The 19,313-nt window shown below is 40.0% G+C and overlaps 1 protein-coding gene across 4 annotated transcripts in view; it reads right to left on the reverse strand.

The window, feature by feature from the left end:
• FHIP1A (FHF complex subunit HOOK interacting protein 1A) overlaps window positions 1-18,760 on the reverse strand; it is a 224,712-nt gene extending 205,952 nt beyond the window's left edge. For all 4 annotated transcript variants that reach the window (XR_011436735.1, XM_014737890.3, XM_070261488.1 and 1 more), the window contains exon 1: window positions 18,375-18,760. The gene's annotated coding sequence lies outside the window, so the exon portion shown is untranslated. The remainder of the gene's footprint in view (window positions 1-18,374) is intronic.
• Window positions 18,761-19,313: the final 553 nt, after the last annotated feature.

Raw genomic sequence — 19,313 nt, forward strand, 5'->3', positions numbered from 1 at the left:
CATATATGACAAACTCATAGCCAACATCATACTTAACAGTGAAAAACTGAAAGCCATCCCTCTGAGAACAAGAAGAGGACAAGGGTGCCCACTCTCGCCACTCCTAATCAACATAGTATTGGAGGTTTTGGCCAGATCAATTAGGCAAGAAAAACAAATAAAAGGTATCCAAACTGGAAAGAAAGAAGTAAAACTCTTGCTGTTTGCAAATGACATGATTCTATACATAGAAAAACCTACAGAATCCACCAGAAAACTACTAGAAATAATCAACAACTACAGCAAAGTTGCAGGGTACAAAATCAACTTAGAAAAATCAGTTGCATTTCTATACACTAAAAATGAACTAGCAGAAAAAGAACTCAAGAATACAATTCATTTACAATCGCTACAAGAAGAATCAAATATCCAGGAATAAATTTAAACAAGGAGGTGAAAGACCTATACACTTAAAACTACAAGACATTATTGAAAAAAATCAAAGAAGACATAAAGAAATGGAAAGATATTCCATGCTCATGGACTGGAAGAATAAAGAAGTTAAAAATGTCCATATTACCTAAAGCAATCTACAGATTCAATGCAATCCCAATCAGAATCCCATAGACGGGGGGCCAGCCTGGTGGCACAGCAGTTAAGTTTGCATGTCCTGCTTCGGCAGCCCAGGGTTCTCCAGTTCGGATCCTGGGTGTGGACATGGCACTGCTTGGCAAGCCATGCTGTGGTAGACGTCCCACATATAAAGTGGAGGAAGATGGCACAGATGTTAGCTCAGGGCCAGTCTTCCTCAGCAAAAAGAGGAGGATTGACAGCAGATGGTAGCTCAGGGCTAATCTTCCTCAAAAAAAAAAGAATCCCATAGACATTCTTCATAGAAAATAGAACAAAGAATCCTAAAATTTATATAGAACAACAAAAGTCCCCAAGTAGCTAAAGTAGTCCTGAGAAAAAAAGAACAAAGCTGAAGGCATCAAAATTCCTGGCTTCAAAATATACTACAAAGCTCTAGTAATCAAAACAGCATGGTACTGGTACAAAAACAGACACACACATCATTGGAAGACAAGTGAAAGCCCAGAAATAAAACCACACATTTATGGACAGCTAATTTTTGACAAAGAAGCCAAGAACATACAATGGAGAAAGGAAAGTTTCTTCAATAAATGGTGTTGGGAAAACTGGACAGCTGCATGCAAAAGAATGAAAGTAGACCATTATCTTAGACCACACAAAAATTAACTCAAAATGGATTAAAGTCTTGAACGTAAGACCTGAAACCATAAAACTCCTAGAAGAAAATACAGGCAATACGCTCTTTGGCATTGGTCTTAGTAGCATCTTTTGAAACACCATGTCTCTCAGGCAAGGGAAACAAAAGAAAAAATAAACAAAAGGGCTTCATCAGACTAAAAAGCTTCTGCAAGGCAAAGGAAACCAAGAACAAACCAAAAATACAACGCACCAACTAGGAGAAAATATTTGCAAATCATATATCTGATAAGGGGTTAATTTCCAAAATATATAAAGAACTCATACAACTCTACAACAAAAAAACAAACAACCCAATCAAAAAATGGGCAGAGGAGATAAACAGACATTTTTCCAAAGAAGATATACAGACGGCCACAGGCACATGAAAAGATGTTCGACATCATAATTATCAGGGAGATGCAAATTAAAACTACAATGAGATATCACCTCACAAGCATCACAATGGCTATAACTAACAAGACAAAAAGAACAAATGTTAGAGAGGATGTGGAGAAAAGGAACTCTCATACACTGCTGGCAGGAATGCAAACTGGTGCAGCCACTATGGAAAACAGTATGGATATTTCTCAAAAAATTAAAAATAGAAATACCATATGATCCAGCTATTCCACCACTGGGTATTTACCCAAAGAACTTGAAATCAACAATTCAAAGAGATTTATGCATCCGTATGTTCACTGCAGCATTATTCACAATAGCCAACACGTGGAAGTAAGCCAAGTGCCCATCAACAGATGAAAGGATAAAGATGTGGTTTATATATACAATGGACTACTACTCCAGCATAAAAAAGACAAAATCGTCCCATTTTCAACAACATGGATGGATCTTGTGGGTATTATATTAAGTGAAATAAACCAGCTAAAGAAAGGCAAACACCGTTTGATTTCAATCATATATGGAAGATAAACACATGGATAAAGAGAACAGACTAGTGGTTACCAGAGGAAAAGGGGGTGAGGGGTGGGCAAAAGGGGTAAAGGGGCACATACGTACAGTGATGGATTAAAAACTAGACTATTTCTGGTAAGCACAATGCAGTCTATACAGAAGCTGATATATAATAATGTACAATTGAAATTATACAATTTTATAAACCAATATGACCTCAATAAAATAATTTTTTTTAAAAACCTAAAAAAAAAATCTTACTAATTTTACTATCTAATGTAGCCATTCAGTCACTTTCTGCATGTCATCCTATTTTAATTCTCTGCAGAGCAGGTCTTTTCTTGCTTATTTATTGCCTGTCTCCTTCCCACTAGAATATACATTGAATGAGAATATAGACCTTGCCTACTTTGCTCTCTACTATAGTCCCAGCATCTAGAACAGTGCCTGGCACATGGTAGGTGATCAAAAGTTTAGGAGGAATTGACAAATAGATGATTCTCAGTGTCTAGCCCAGTCCTGGCACACCAATGGTGCCAAATAAATGTCTGCTGAGTGAATGAATTCTGTCTTGTATAAAAGTTATTTTTATATATATTTTACTAGCTCTGTCAGTTGGTGATCTTGATACCCTCTCTAGCATCTAGCATCGTGCTTTACACATGCTAGGCCCTGGATAAATTTCTATTAAATTGATTGCTGGTTCAATAAAAGCTCAAGTAACAGTAATTTATCTTCTAAATCTGAATTTGTCTCATCTTATTGATAAGAATCTGTATTATTTCTTATGCCACATAATGCCTTCATAATACCACAGAGTGGTAAAGATCACCAGCTTTGCTGTCAGAGAGGTCTGGGTTCAGATCCCAGCTCTGTCACTGATTACCTAAATGACTTTGAGCACACTATTTAACTTCTCTTCACTTCAGCTTCCTCTTTAAAAAAAGATTAGGAAAGCTGTCATGCGAAGCTGCCTACTTATTTCACACCTAAATGAACAGTCAGTCCTAAATCCTCTACTACCCCTTTTTACCAGTTTTAAATTGTTCAGCTTATGTTAGAATATTTTAATATATGTTACCTGAACTTGAGTAGTCATTATTTAAAATAGTAGGGGATTATGTTCATAAGGTATTAATTCTCCATTAACTTTTCATGACCTTACAGCATCTCAGCGCTCATCCAGTGAGCACAGGTGACTTGAGCACATTACTGCCATCATTCCTAAGACTTCTTCGAGCCAAAGCAAAATAATGCCCCAAGGTGACACTACCTCACACAGAAGAGTAATTCTCTTTCCCTTAACATCCCACACAGGAAATAGGAGAACAATCAGATAAGTGATGAGCACAAGAACTGTATCCATTAAATAAATTATATAATAACATGATCCCAGCTTAAAATTAGATGATTTATTAAAAAAAATAATAAACAGCTTAATGCCAAAGTAAGTGCATCTTGGTCAAAATGCATTTGACATAATTAAAATCCCTCTGGGAACAATTCCGTCTGGAGGTAGGGAGCTGTTGGCTAAGGCTCATGCAGATAAATGTCAGTGATTCAGGTACGAGGTTATGCCTCAGTCACAGACAGGCACAGGCACTGAGATTCACGCAGACAGGCAGAGAACACAGCGAGCCTTCTGCACAAATGCTGACAGGTCTTTTTCTAAGAGCATCATTTAACAAAAAGCAGTGACCTGCCAAAGAAGATAGTTAGCATAGAACCACTCTTCAAAAGACCAAATTCAAAAAATCATTCTCTCACAAATGTTGATATTATCACTAGGCACAGAAAATGTATTTGCAGAAGGAGTCACAAGAAATATGTCTGCATAATACTTTCAGCACTGAAGCAGCATGAAAATGTAAGCCTTTACTGGCAAGTAGTAAACCAAACAAAAAGTAAATAAAAGCCAAACCTCTGTTGTTCAGGTACAAACAGGAACATTTGAGAATAAAAGGTCAATAGGATTTTTGTTACTAGCCACTAACTAAGGCTTCCCACCAAAATGTTCACTTACAGAGCTGTCGACTGTTCTGAACGCTCTATACCACGTTGAGTTAAGTGCATTTTCCCAAAGGTGAACAAGCGAAAAGTACAGCGCTCATGGTCACCTGAATGGAGCTGTGACAAATGTCCTGTTAGAAGATAATCTTCAACAGCTACAGCTATCAGTTCAGTCTATCCAAAAATGTTCCCGTAGATTAAAAGGCACAGACATATATGTGTTATTTTAAATTCAGTTAGTTCTGCTTAAAATCAATGCTGATTTAAGTTACTGGAGAAAGGTAGTACACACAGCAACTTTCTTCCAAAATCAAGAGGTAAAAAGGTAGGGTCTAGCACAAAAGAGGTTAAGGGCTAGTGGCTAAAGCAACAAAAGCATTGAACAAATAATCTTGAATAGTAGACCTTGGCAAGAATCCTTGATACTTTTCAATGAAAGAATGTGGTCCCAGTTCTGTGATCTTTCACACTAACAGAGACTTTTGCTAAACACAGACCTCAACAACTAAGGAATTTAAAGCACTTTATAATAAACCCAATTCCCTATCACATTCCTTTCTGGTAAAAAAAAAAGCAAATTTTGCAAGACTTATTTTGCCTGTAGAGGATGAAAAGCACAAGGATGAAGTGAGTGACTTAAGAAAGTAAAATGCACTCCTCTGTCCCATGGCCAGAAGCAAAAGTGACACATCCTTACAGCAAGAAGAGAGACTTCATGAACAATTTTAACAGAAACACAGCAGAACGCACACATCCACAGGAGCATTAGCCCCTTCAAAGCCTACATGCTTAAGACAAAAACGTCTGCCAATGCTCAAGACATCTTAAGCACAACTCCTTTAAGGATGCCTTCATGTCTATAACATTCTTTTGAAATTTTCAACTGTGGCAAATTTGGTTCTTTGAAAATGGAATTTGATATCTGTAAGCTGGAAATACATTTAGAAAATAAAGAGAATCATCAAGCTGAATACTGTTTTCAACCAAAACGATAAGTGTTTTTCTTACGTGGCTTCTTCTAAAGACAATTCTTTAAAATTGTTCCAAACTTCCTAACGGCAGCAGCTATCGAATAAGCAGGCAACCTTCCTGGATAAACTCTTTGAAGGGCACATTTCACTTTTTACAAGGTCTTTGGTATTGGCATTGTGTGTACACCTAATCCATTAGGTAACAGTTATATCTGCTTCCATTTTTTCATGTCATTCATTCATTCAACAAATATTTATGGTTCACCTAACACATGCTAGGTATAGTGCTAAATCCTAAGGATATAACGTTGAGCAAAAAACAGGCCCACCACCCGTCCTCATGAAGACAATTTACATAAGCACATAAATTGTAACAAATAAGTCAGTCCAATGAGGAAAAAAAAGATACATAGTGATGTAAAAACCTATAATAGTGAAACCCAACTAGTGTAAAGGGGCTTCCCTGAGGAAATAAGGTTTGAGCTAAAGATAAATAGGAATTTACTAATTAAGCAAAGGGAGCTGATGGGGAGAGTATGGAGATGGTGGGAATGGGGGAGGAAAGCATTCCGAGCAGAGTGAACAGCATGGGCAAAGGCTCTGTGGCTTTTTAAAAGAATATGGGTATGTTAAGAAATGAAAGAAAGATGGTGATGTTAAAGCATTGAGAGCTAGTAAGAGAATGGTATGAGATGAGGCTGGCAAGATAGCCGGGCTGAACTCCACAGAGCCTGGCACACATTAAGGATCTTTATTTACCTTAAGAGTCATGAGAAGTCCCAAGGGGATTTTAAAATGGGAGGGGATGTGGGGAAGGAAAATGACACCATGAAATCTACACTATTTAAACACCCCTAAGGCTGGAGTGGAGAACCAATTTGGGAGTGGACAGGATAGAAGCAGCAAGACCAGTTAAGAAGGTACTGTAATAATCTAGAAGAGAGGGTAGAGTTAACACAGATGAGAGAAATGAATGGATTTGAGAGATACTAAGGATAGGAAATCAGTAAAGGGTTGGATGGTATTCTATTTTCCTTATTTACTCAAAGATAATGCTTTGGTTTTTGCCTAAGAGTTCCTCATTTGTTAATTATTTGCAAACCAAAAAAACATCACGCAAATGTTAGAGTTCTTTTTCAATCAGCTTTCTGCATTATATTTTATATTCTAGATAAAGAAGAAAAAGTAGCAAAGAGAAAAACAAAACTTAAGAAGTATCTCATTTTATGCAAAAATGTGTGTTCCTGAAAAATTGTGCTATACCTGGGTAATAAAAGAACCTATATCTTAAAGACTATTCCTGAGTAACTACTTCTTCTGTGCACAAAAGCACACACTAAAAAAAATGCAGAACAGATTAGCATGATACTATAGCAAATGAAAAGTAAACCACTATCTTGATTATTTCCATACATCATTTCTCCTTTATTACAGGGTAAATTGGGTGATTTTACAATTCTAAAAGGATGGAATGGCTAAGAAATTTAATAATCACCATCAAATTTTATAATAATCTATTTAGTAAGGAATTAGAATGACCAAGAAGCTTGCAAGGATTTAAATCGATTCTTTCACCAATGACTTTATCCACACGAAAAAGTCATTTTTTAACCTACATTACTACGATATACCATCTCCACTCCACTCTCTGCAAAAAAATACAGCTTTCTCATAAGCCTGGGTTACAATGTCATAGTAATGTAATAAGAAGTTCAAAATGTAGTCAGCTTTATCGACTATATGAACACATATACCACAAAAAGTCTAATTTTGTACGAATTGGTCACATGTTTTTGTGTCTGACATATACAGACCAATTTGTACCACAGCTCAGAACAAACATAAAAGAGGTAACTGAGTTTTAGTAGTCTCAGTATCAACAACAAATGTACCAGCTAAATTCTAATTCCATGAGCTAAAAAAAGACAGTCTAATTATGAGATTTTGCAACTAGAGTTTATATCACCCCAACAAAATGCAGCTTTTAACTTGGAAAGAAACAAATTCAATATGAAAATCATTGAGGAAAGAATATAAAACCAGAGTATGTCAATAAACTCACTTCTAAAGGCTAAATGCACTTTTAAACATGCTGCTTTTGGCAATTTAAGCCATAACCCAGCCATTATTTGATCAGATATTCTGTATATGAATTTCTGGTTTCCTCCCTTAAAAAAATCATTAAGTTACTAAAGTATATATGAAGTAACATGAATAGCCTAAACTAGTATCTTGACAGTCATGATCATTTATAATACAGACACTTAAGCCTGAATTGGGCATACAGCGGTATTTTGAGAAATATTATATTTCTGATATGCCACAGTAGCTCCCTGAGAAATGCTGTGCTTTGCCTCATGTGGTTATTTTTAAATGCATACCTCAAAATCCTTTCAGCACAGGGGTGAAGAATGGAAATCATGAAAAACCTCATTATTTTTTGTTTTTTAAGGAAAAACAGAAAAAAGACAACGATTTAGGAATTAAAATCTCAAGCCTTATGACACTGTAGGACTACCAAAAAAAGCAATTTGCAGAAAAACATTAATTACTACTGAACTATGCCAGGGAGTGTACTCTATGTGCCAAGTCACAGCTCTCTTGGACATTTTATGATCACATTAAAACACAGTTGAAAGATGAGCCCTGTAATAAAAATGTTGACCCTCTCATGATTTCATCTGCTTGACAAAGATGTCATGATAAGTTATTTTGCCCATAAGTCTCCAGAGACAACCATGCTACTTCATGCACTCACCAATTATTTTAGCAAGGAAGAGAAAAAGGAGTTCTCTTATCTAAGCCTCATGTCATCTTACATCTTACAATTTCTGAATTTCACGTGAAAGGATTTTCATTCACCCTTTACTTTTCTTGAGGAGCACAAAGATGTCTAAAAAGATAGTGAAAGCTTAAAGGATTAACCAGGATATTAAAAGTCTCATTCTTAATTTTTATGAAATTTTATCTGGGGTTATTTGGCATTTTCCAGATTCTGAGAGGAACTGATTACTAAGGAATCTTGGTGTGAGAGTTTACCTTTTTTTGTTTGTTCTTACTTTTTATTATGGAAGCTTTCAAAACATGGAAAGTAAAGAGAATAGTACAATGAACTGCCATCACTCGACTTGAAAATTAACAATGTGTGGCCAATCATAATTCAGCCAATCTAATCTCTCATTTCCACTCCTTGCCTCTGCTGGGTTGTTTTAAAGCAAATTTCATATATAAAATCTGAGGTAAGCAGAAAAAACAGTCCCCAAAGAGAAATCACTTCCTAATCCCCAGGAGGTATGAATATTACCTTAAGTGGGAAAAGATGTGACGATAATTTAGGCTCTTAAGGAGGAACTGATCTTGGATTATCCAAGTAGGACCTAAATGCAATCACATGTGTGCTTGTAAGATCGAAGCAGGGGCCGGCCCCATCGCCGCGTGGTTAAGTTCCCACACTCCGCTGCTGCGGCCTAGGGTTTCGCAGGTTCGGACCCTTGGCACAGACATGGCACCACTCATCAAGCCATGCTGAGGTGGCGTCCCACATGCCACAACTAGAATGACCCACAACTAAGAATATACAACTATGTACCGGGGGGCTTTGGGGAGAAAAAAGAAAAAATAATAAAATCTTTAAAAATAATAATAATAATATTAATAGATGAACGTATAAACAAATGAGCTATATGAAAATAAGTATCCTGAAAAAGTTATAATACAATTTCTCCAAAATTGCTACTGGCAGCTTGAAGCCTAAATGCTGGCATTGCTCTTAAAGTAATAGGTAAAAGGAATGAATATTTAAGACCACTCTGTCAGAACAAGTTGTATACAACTCCCCAGGCAGTGATATTTCAAAACAGCAAAAAGAGATTTGTGAGCATCTGTCAATTTGTGACATGCCTACAGCTCTCCAATTGCTCAGAGGAATATTCCTGTGTCATCATTAGACACTAATAGTTATTGAGCACTCCCATGGCTTGGAGGCAAGAACAGAAGGCCTTTAGGAAGAAAATGGTTCTGTCTTCACAGCCCAGCAAAGAGAGAGGCGTCCCACATGCCACAACTAAATGGCAATTTACTGGTGGAGAACCTAAAAGTCACGAGCTCTCATCTCTGCTTGATCTGCATCCTTCAGGCCAACCTTCTCAACTCCATGCTTGTGTCTCCAATTCCTGCTGGACAAGTTCACATGGAGCTCCTGCTATCAAATTAACTTTGAGGTAATAATAGTTTTTCAGCATCTAGCCAAGTCCCTTCCATTGAAAAATGTCCCATTAGTGTATGTTAGTGGTGGTCTGTTCCTTTTTTTCCTTTCTCATTTTCTTTTTTTTTTAAAGATTTTATTTTTTCCTTTTTCTCTCCAAAGCCCCCCGGTACATAGTTGTATATTCTTCGTTGTGGGTCCTTCTAGTTGTGGCATGTGGGACGCCGCCTCAGCGTGGTTTGATGAGCAGTGCCATGTCCGCGCCCAGGATTCGAACCAACGAAACACTGGGCCGCCTGCAGCGGAGCGCGTGAACTTAACCACTCGGCCACGGGGCCAGCCCCCTCCTTTCTCATTTTTATCACTTTACTTGAGGACCTTATACCATAAAGGCACTCTTCTGGGTAATATAATGATTATTCCTAGAAGGCCAGAAGACGAAACCAAAGAGGCACATTCCCCCATATATAATCTGGCAAAAACACGGCCCAAGGGAGGGTATGCCTGGCATATACTAACGAACAGGCGCATCACTTGGTGGGACAAGATTTTGCTAACTTGCATACTTCGGTGAAAGACAGGATCTAAAGATCTCATCACAGTCACAGACTCAAAAATACCTCAAATGAGATAGTATTTGTGAAAGTGTTTTGTAAACCATGAATAGCCAAGGGACTGTTAGTTCTGTTACTGATGTGGCTATTACAAAGGCACAGATCTGGGGAACACGTAGTTATATCGTTTGAAAGAACTAACGAGGTATGGAGAGAAGGGATCTTCAGTAAGAAGAAGGACAAAAGAAAGAGAGGTCCCAGAGGATACGACAGAAAGCCTAGGCAACAAAGGGGGGTAAAGGGCTCCAAGTTAGCACACTCCCACTCAATTCAACAAATACTTACTGAATGTCAGACATTGGTCTACGTCTTGGGATAGACAGCCAAAGACAGCCAATACTAATATAGCCCAAGATCCTTCACCTTCATGGAGTTTTATATTCTTATTCAGTGAGACAATCAATAAACAATACATACAATAAATAAGTAAATTTTAATATGTTAGAAGATAAGCACAGGAGAGCAGGGTAAGGGGGATGAAAAGTGTGGAGGGTTTGCAATACTTTGAGCTTAAAAGATGAGCCGAAGAGTAGAATGTGGTCAGATTTCCAATGCTGTTCCTCAACAGCTAAATTCAATTGCAGGAACAATGAGGAAAATCATACTGTGCTTGAATGAAATTTGCATTAAATTTGACAAACCCAAATTGCCTAGGAACATACAGCTCATTTTCCATACTTCTTCTCCTTCACTCTTATTCAAAATTATTCACAACCACGTGCTACACAGCGTATTTACAGAGGAAGATATGAAAAGACTTAGCCAGAGGTAGAGCAAAGGGAAATTACAAGAAACAAGAGCAAAGCAGATGACAGTAAAAGTAGTTGCAAACCAGTATCTCAGGAAAGGGCTAACTCAACAGAACTTTAAATATGACAGGTTTTTTCTTAGGAAAAGTTGGCTCTGGGTCAAGGATGATTTATGTTTCATTTCTAGTAACAACCCCAGAAAACTGGCAGAGTGTCCCTGGAGCACCGCATTGATAGAGTTCTGGGTCCTGTGGGAAGTGAACTAGACATTTCTTCCGTGGGCTCAAGATGAGGGAGTGTGAGCACGCAAGCCCTACATTTGCCTTTTCTTCCCTAGGAAGATCTTAGTGCTAAAAAAAAAATTAGTAAATGCTCACCGGCCACTTACTAATTGAAAGGCAACACCAAGAACAGTGGAAGATTTGGAAGAATAGAGCTTGGTCCAAGCCCTAAAGGGGTTAATAATCTAGTTGAGAAGGAAAAATGTATTAAAGATAACACTAGAAGGCAGCAAATACCTAAATTCTTAAAATTTCAGTAGAGATTCAGATGCTAGGAAACTACTACAAGAAAAGACAGCCAAGAAAGGCTTAAAGGAGAACACAAGCTCTGACCTGGGTTTTAAAGAGTGCACATCACTGAAATAATTGGAAAGAGGAAGGACTGATCCCAGCAGAGATGGAGTAAAAGGAAGAGGTAGGTGTGCTCAGGAATGAGGAAGAGATCAGCAGGGCAGCCAGAGCAGAGGATGTACACAGGGCACCAGGTCATAGATGCCTTGAGTATTAGTCAGAGTTCTCTAGAGAAAGAGAACCAATAGGAAAGACATATATAAAGGATAACATATATAGTACATAGTTCAAGTTCAAGTCCAAGTCCAAAGGCAGGAAAAGACTGATATCCTAGCTCAAAGACAGTCAGGCAGAGAGAGTGAATCTCTGTTACTCAGTCTTTTTGTTCTCTTCAGGTCGTGCAGGGATTGAATGAGTCCCACCCACAATGGGAAAGGCACTGTGCTTTACTCAGAATACGATTCAAATGCTAATCTCATCCAGAAACACCCTCACAGACACACCTAGAATAATGTTTAGCAAACTATCGGGGCACCCCATGGCTCAGTCAAGTTGGCACACAAAATTAACCATTACACCTTGAGCTGAGTCATCACCCAGTAGGCCACAAGGATCATGATTGGTGACAGGAACAAAGCTTTACTTTATAAAATCAAACTGAGTATGGCATGAAAATGGACTAGAGGAAGAAAAATTGGAAACAGAAACAAGATAAAAAATATTATAATTGCCTATGTGATACTAAGAGGCAACAACAAACATTTATAGGATTCTATTCACTATAAGGTACTCCACTAGGTGATCTTGTCACTCAATAGTTTAACTTGATGTCAGGATCCAAACGTAGACCTATCCAGCAGGAATAGGAGAAGCAAGCCTAGGATTCCAAAGGTCAGCAATAAGGATGCAGATTTAGAAATTATCCACGTAGGGAAGGCAGCCAAGTAGAGAGTTTGCTCCTGGCACGCCGACCCGGACAGAAGCTCAGAGGACAGCAGGTTGAGCAGCCAGGAAGAGTGAGGAAGCCTCACCAAACCTACTCCTTTTGTGATTCACTGTGAAGGAATGACCACTCCTCAGTGACAAACTAACCCTAAAACATGATCAAGAGGTAGGTTTACTTTAAGAAAAAAAGGGAGAAGGCAACACAACCAGTCCCCAGACTCCCAAACACAAGTTACAAGCTGATTTTTACCATCTACAGCAACTCCAGGGTCTACTTTTCAAATAGGACATGCAAGGTCCTAAACAGTAACACAGTGGAGAAGTACAAGAAGGAAATTCAGAGAAGGTCAAACTTAATCAAGCGGATAAGAAATTAGCATTAACTATTAGGTTTTTAATACGACTCTAAGGTAAATAGCAGGTAGTCTAGCGTTTCCTGAAGCAAATCAAGGTCAATGAAAGTTCTGCTGTCAGACTTTTCATAAGCATTTAAAGCACTACATCTTGCTTAAAACAAGCAAAAGTGTAAACATTTTGTAATACACACAAACAGGAGAGATTTAAAATACTCAACTTACAAAAAAAGTTACTAATGTTAGTGAATAAGCAATAATCAAGAATAATACATTAGACATGTTGCATCTTCTCACAAAAAGATCAAAATACGAGTATATACAAACTATAGTTTCCCCTATGTCCAAAGAAATTCTTATTTTATAAGAAAAGCTTTCATACAGAAATATTAAGTAATATTTTTATAATAAAATACATATGGACAGACATCATCTATATTTGTAGATGTATTTTTCTATACTCATTCTGATATATTACAAAGAAAATCATGAATGAACTCCAAGGACAAGTTCCATAAATACAAACAAAACAGAAGGCACTCATTTTGAGAAATGAAACATAATCCTCTAATTGAATGGTTATGAACAAAGCTTGGACTCAATGAAAATATCAACCAACTCTCTAAGATGGTCAATAAAAACTCTGCCACAGGAATTCCTGAAATGTTCCTGCTTCAGTGAATATGAGTCATGAAATTTAGCCAAAGTATCTTATTTCACATTTTCCACATACAGAAGAGTAACATCAGTCCCTGGCACCTTCTACAAGCCTAAGGATCCTAAAATTGACCCAGGATCAATACTTCAACAGAGGTAAACTTTCACAATACAAGGAGAGGAGCTAACATACCCTCATTCTGCATTCTGCAAAACCTACTGGATTCTCTGAACTCCTTAATGGCATGTCCTAGAATAATGTTATTAAGAAAACGTTTAAAAAAAAAAAAACAAACTATGCTCCATAAAAGCTAATTAGCAGCTCATCCAACAACTGGAGGGTATTTTTATAGCTGTTATCAATTACTATCTTCTCCAGGGGAAAACAGTAAAAGCAGACAGAACCTGAAATGTGAAGAAATGAGGTGAGCCCTATCTAAAAGCTCAGAGCCTTCTGCTCCTATGACCTCTTGTTTTAGTGTCTGGTCATGGATTAATAATTTCTATCTTCAGTCTTATACCTTCAGAAAGAAAAAAGGTATTAATATAATTTTAAATGGAATTTAATATAATTTTAAATACTATTAGAGGAAGTATAAATTAGAGAAATTTAACATTTTCATATCTCTGTCTCTTTCACAAAACTTTCCTACAGAAAACACTCACACAAGTGTACTTTAAGGATCTTCTCTAAAGTACTGTTCTTAACATGGAAAAATGGGAAACGACCCAAATTTCCAACAGTAAGAGATTGTTTAAATAACCTGTGATGCAATACTATACAGACAGGATGCTCTGTATGTATGGTCATGGAAACATTTTCAAGATATATTAAGTTAAAAATAAAAACCAAGTTGAAAGTTGTTTAGTATTACGCCAGCTGTTATTAACAATCACAATAATAAGAAATATATTTTAACAAAGAAATTTTTGGGGAAAAAAAAATACCTATTTATAGCAGTTTCCCCAGAATATAAGATTAGACCGCACTTTAACTTTCAACATTACACGTCTGTAATGTCTGAACATTCAATAATATGTATTTGTGTATAATCAGAAAAAACAAAGTTTAATTTTAAGTTAATGATATAATTGGAAGGGAAGTAGGAGAAAATCTCACGTATAAAGGGAAAACTTAGTGTGTTAGAAACTGTTCTATATGGCCCCTAAAATATCATCAGCCTCTATCTCTCTTTTAGAAGACAGTTAGATCCTTATTCTCAGAACTTCATTAAGCAACACTCATAGATATTGGACAAGCTCCATTAGCATCTCCCATTAGTCACAGCTTCTCAAGATAAAAGTTTAGCCCAAATTCCAGTATTTATCAAATTCAACTGAGCAACACTGTCAATTCCTAAATAGCTGCAGACAAAATGCCAAAGTGTGTCTAATTCTAATTCAAAGTTATTACAGAATTAACAAAAAATACAGGAAACATACCGAGTCTGAAAGTTCTAGAGAGATTTGAAGCATTTTCAATATGGAAATATGAGGAATTAAAGATAAACTTTTTTTTTTTTTTTTGCTGAGGAAGATTCACCCTGAGCTAACATCTGTGCCAATCCTCCTCTATTTTTTTGTATGTGGGACACCTCCACAGCATGGCTGGTGAGTGGGGTAGGTCTGTGCCCAGGATCCGAACCTGCAAACCCAGGCCACCAAAGCAGAGCACATGGAACTTCATCTACTTGGTCACGGAGCCAGGCCTACTGATAACTACATTTGAATCCACAGTCCTGTAATCTATTCAAACATTATAAAAACCAGATAGAAAGAGGAGAGAATTGCCTAGCAAAGTAATTGAGGAATCACAACCAGGGGGAAAATTTCCACCTGCCTGGGGAGGAGTTAAACTTGTGCTGGAAGGGGTTTGTCTCTATAGTTATGTGACCTTGACAAAACATTTAAACTCCTATACCTCAATTTCTTCACCTGCAAAATGAAAGAACTGGGAATAAACAATCTCTGTGGTCCCTTTCAGCTCTAAAATTCTGAAAAGAAACTTTTACTCTAACCTTTCCAAAGGATTTTTTTTTACATAATATAAAATATAAGATATAGGGGCTGGCCCAGTGGCAGAGTGGTTAAGTTCATGCACTCCGCTTCACTGGCCAAGGGTTTGCAAGTCTGGATCCCGAGCACGGACCTAGCACCACTCCTCAAACCATGTTGTGGTGGCATCCCACAGAAAATAGAGGAAGATTGGCACAGATGTTAGCTCAGCAACAATCTTCCTCAAGCAAAAAGAGGAAGATTGGGAACAGATGTTAGCTCAGGGCCAATCTTCCTCACCAAAAAATAAATGAATAAATAAATAAATATATAAAAGATATAAAGGTATAAGGTACATAGCCAAAAACAACAGACCCCTGTCAGGTTCCTCCTTAAGTTTGAGTACCATTCCCCAAAAGAAGCTGCTTCAACTCTTCGAGATGTTTCTTCTGGTAATTACTTCCATATTTGTAAATCACACATTTATATTGCTATTTCCTGATTTCAATTTTAGACATTACCAAAGTTCTTTATTCAGTCTATTGGGGCATTTATGCATCTACTCCACCTCCCCAGGTACAACTACATTGTTGAGATGCAAGGATATAAACATAACATACACATATATATGTATACATATTTATATACACTCCTATCCCCAACGAGCTCACACTTTGGTTAATTAGAAATAAGATCCCATTTCACATCCAAACACTTCACAAGTTGTAGCAGAGAAAAAAATTAAAAGCATTGCTTCTAAATCAGAAATCCTGAATTCAGTTCTGAGTCCACCACATACAGGAGCAAAGTAGGCACCTAAAAGTTCCTTATTCTCTCTGAATCTTATCTGTTTTCTTCCTGTGTCATCTGAATATAACAGCACCCACTACAAAATGGTTAAATTACAAAGCACAAATATGGTACACGTCAAAGTACTTTGTTAATCATAAAGCACTATAAACACATTAATTTCTGTTACTGTCTTTATTAAGAGATCCCTATAAATGAAGTCCCTGAAATTATTGGTTCCTCTTGAACACTGTTCCCCTACCTAGGCTAAAAGTTAAGAGTTGGAATTTGCTGAGAGTAAGAGTGAAATAGATGTAAATTGTGTTCCAAGGCCAGAATCTGAGGGTCCAGCTCTTCAAAGGGCCTATGAACCGCCCTAGGAGACAAAAGTACACAGAATAAAGACCAAGCATCTAAGCAGGGATCCGAGAGAACAATTTTGCTTTAGATTTGCAGAGAGAGGGAGCTTCCTTAACAAAAAAATTTTTTAAACAATACAAGAACATAATTCCAAAAGTCACTCCTCAGGCAACTTTTGCTTCTTCTAATAGGTACCTCTACATTTCTACATAATTTGTTTGTACATCTGCTTCTTGATTTGTCAACATTATCTACTGACTTCCTATTATGGCAGAAAGAATTTGGAGAGAAAGTGTTTTGAACCAAACTTGGGAGGCAACATGCAGAACTGTCCAGCAATGCATTACTCTGACTCTGTAATAGTCCTTTCTTTTCTAGTCTTCGAATGCCTACATTAAAAGTGATACAACCCATAGTATCTCTATGTAGAGGCAAGAAGAAAGCTAGCTGGGCAGTTGGGTCTAAATTATTAAACCACTCTAAATCTCTCTCTGAATCAAGTTCAGAAAAGCTTGGTTTCTCTTGCCCTTTCCACCCTCCCCACATAGTTTAATCTTGTTTCTAAAGCTATAGGACAAATGATAAATGGGACCCCAAACTTAATTTATTTCAAGACAAGCACGGACACAATTCTTATGAGCTCTGTGGAAAGGGATTCACTGGAGCTAAAAGAAAACAGTCTTTAATTATCTGAAAAGTTATCTAAAGCCAACAAGTATGCTGCACTAAAGAGTAGATTTATGGACTGAATCTCCTGCTCAATTTCTGTCCAGAGAAGACCACTGAAGTTCTCCAACCGTGGACTTCGGTTGCAGTACACTAGGTTTGGGCCCCTTCAGGGACAACATCCTGTCTAGTGCTAGGTGTACAAGTGAACTTGAGGTCAGGGAGGTGACCCCGCCAAGCAGGCTAAGGAGAGGAAATCTTTTCTCTCTTTAATCAACAAGATAAAGGTGATTAAGCAGGAATTATTTTTTTCAATGACGTACATAATTCCATCAGGTCTGCTGTGGCTATTAGCAGAGAGCAGCTGACTTCCTAATGAGATGAATTTGATAGCAGGACCCTTTCAGAGAAGAAGCTAAAGAATGGGCCCAATTTACAGGGAAGCAACAATTGGTATGCACTGTTTACCACTACTCCTCAGGGCGGTCTCTCCTCGTTTGGGGCTCCTTCCCCCCGACAGGGAATTTTCCCATCCCTGGATGGCTAAGGCTGCAGGACCTGCTGAAGGGTGGAAGCCGGAGCAGTTAAGAATGGACGGATCCAGGTAGGTGGGACGGTGCTGGGCTAAGTCATTAGCTACGCTCACGTGATTCCCAAAGTCCCAAGCAAACACAGCTACCGCTGCCACCAACACCTCGCTCTGGCCGGGCTTGAAATAGGACAGCAGCTAGTTCCGCTCCCTAGCAGAAGCGAGGTTTAACAAGGGAGCTTTGTTGAGGTCGGGGCGGGGGACACACACACACACCATCAGTAACAACGATCGCGACTTGAACACAGTTTCATTAGAGAACTTAGGAAACTGAGCGACGGCCACCCAACAAGAAATCCTTACCCCAGAAAAGTGCTGCAAACCTCCGAGTGGCAATGCCTCTCTGTCTCTTGTATAAACGAGGAGGTTTGGAAAGAGAAACTGAGTCCCAGATCTCTTTGCCTTTACCTCTTCCTCCCGTAGGACCCCAGCTCTCTGGCCCCAGGGACCAAGGAAAGGGGTGGAGAGCCCTGACGTCCTTCTCCGTCAAAACAAGCTGGCCCGCTCTCCCCCGGGGTTAGTCGCCGAGTAACGCCTGGTCCCGAAGCTCTGGGAGCCACCTCCTCCCAGCCGTGCCTTGGCCCGACGCAGTCACCTTGTTTGGCATATTCCCAGGGGGCCCCCCATCCCAATACCTGTCCCTGCAGCCCAGCTGGGGGATGCAAGAAAGGGACACCTCGGCTCTCCCGCTCCCTTAACTCCCTCAAGCGCTAATATGAGATCGGCGTGCCACGTACCTGTCAGCGGCCGCGGCTCCTCCTCCCCGCGCGGTGGGGGACTCGCCGGACAAACGTCCCCGGACAGTCCAGAAAGTTTGCGCCGCGGTCCTGGGGACGCGGGTCCCGGAGCCGCCACCCGCGCTAGGCACCGCGAGGAAGGGGGAGCCGGCTCCTCGCCCGGTCCGGCCGCCGCTCGCAGGTCCCCGCCCGGCTCCTCCCCGCGCGGCTCCAACTCCACAGCCGGGCCGGGGGAAGAAAGGAGGAGACGGGGTAAGGTCTGAGCGCAACTTTTCGACGGTGCGTCAGCCGCGGGCAGTGCCGCGCGGAACCCGGGCTCGCCCCCGCCCTCCCCGCGCCCTCGGGAGCGCGGGCGGGGCTGAGCCGGGGCGGGGCCCAACCTGCCCTGCCGGGCCAGGGGAGCGCCGCCCGCCCCGCCCCGCAGCGCCCCGCCCGCCGCCAGCCCCGCCCCTGCCCCGCCCCTGCCCCGGGACGTGCCGCTGCCAGGTGCGCCGGGCTGCGTCGGCCGCGCGGCCGCCCGGCGCCGGTTTCCACGGTGAAGGAGGAGGGGCTTCTGAGGGAAAGTTTCCACCGAAACTTAACCCGGGCGGCGTGGAGGACGCCTCGCCCTTGGGGGCTCGCCTTTCGCCAGGGCCACGCCCCTTCACACACATGCACACACGCACGCACTCACACACACGCACACGCGCACACACCACCAAACAAGAAAATTAACCGAACGGGGGAAGTGCTGCGACGCTGAGGGAGTCCGACACCCCTACACGGCGCGGCCACTCGGGACCCCTCACTCCCCACAGGTCTGCCAGCGGCCGCCGGCGTCCTCTCCCCGCTCCAGTTTCTTTCACCGGCGCCTTTTTTTCCTGAGGCTTGATTTTTAAATGCTAATACAGTCCCGAGAGAGCTGAGTCAAGTGATGGAAACGTTCGCCTGTTGTTCATC

The sequence above is a fragment of the Equus caballus genome, chromosome 2 (assembly GCF_041296265.1).
Source record: "Equus caballus isolate H_3958 breed thoroughbred chromosome 2, TB-T2T, whole genome shotgun sequence".
NCBI classification, from domain to species: Eukaryota; Metazoa; Chordata; class Mammalia; order Perissodactyla; family Equidae; genus Equus; species Equus caballus.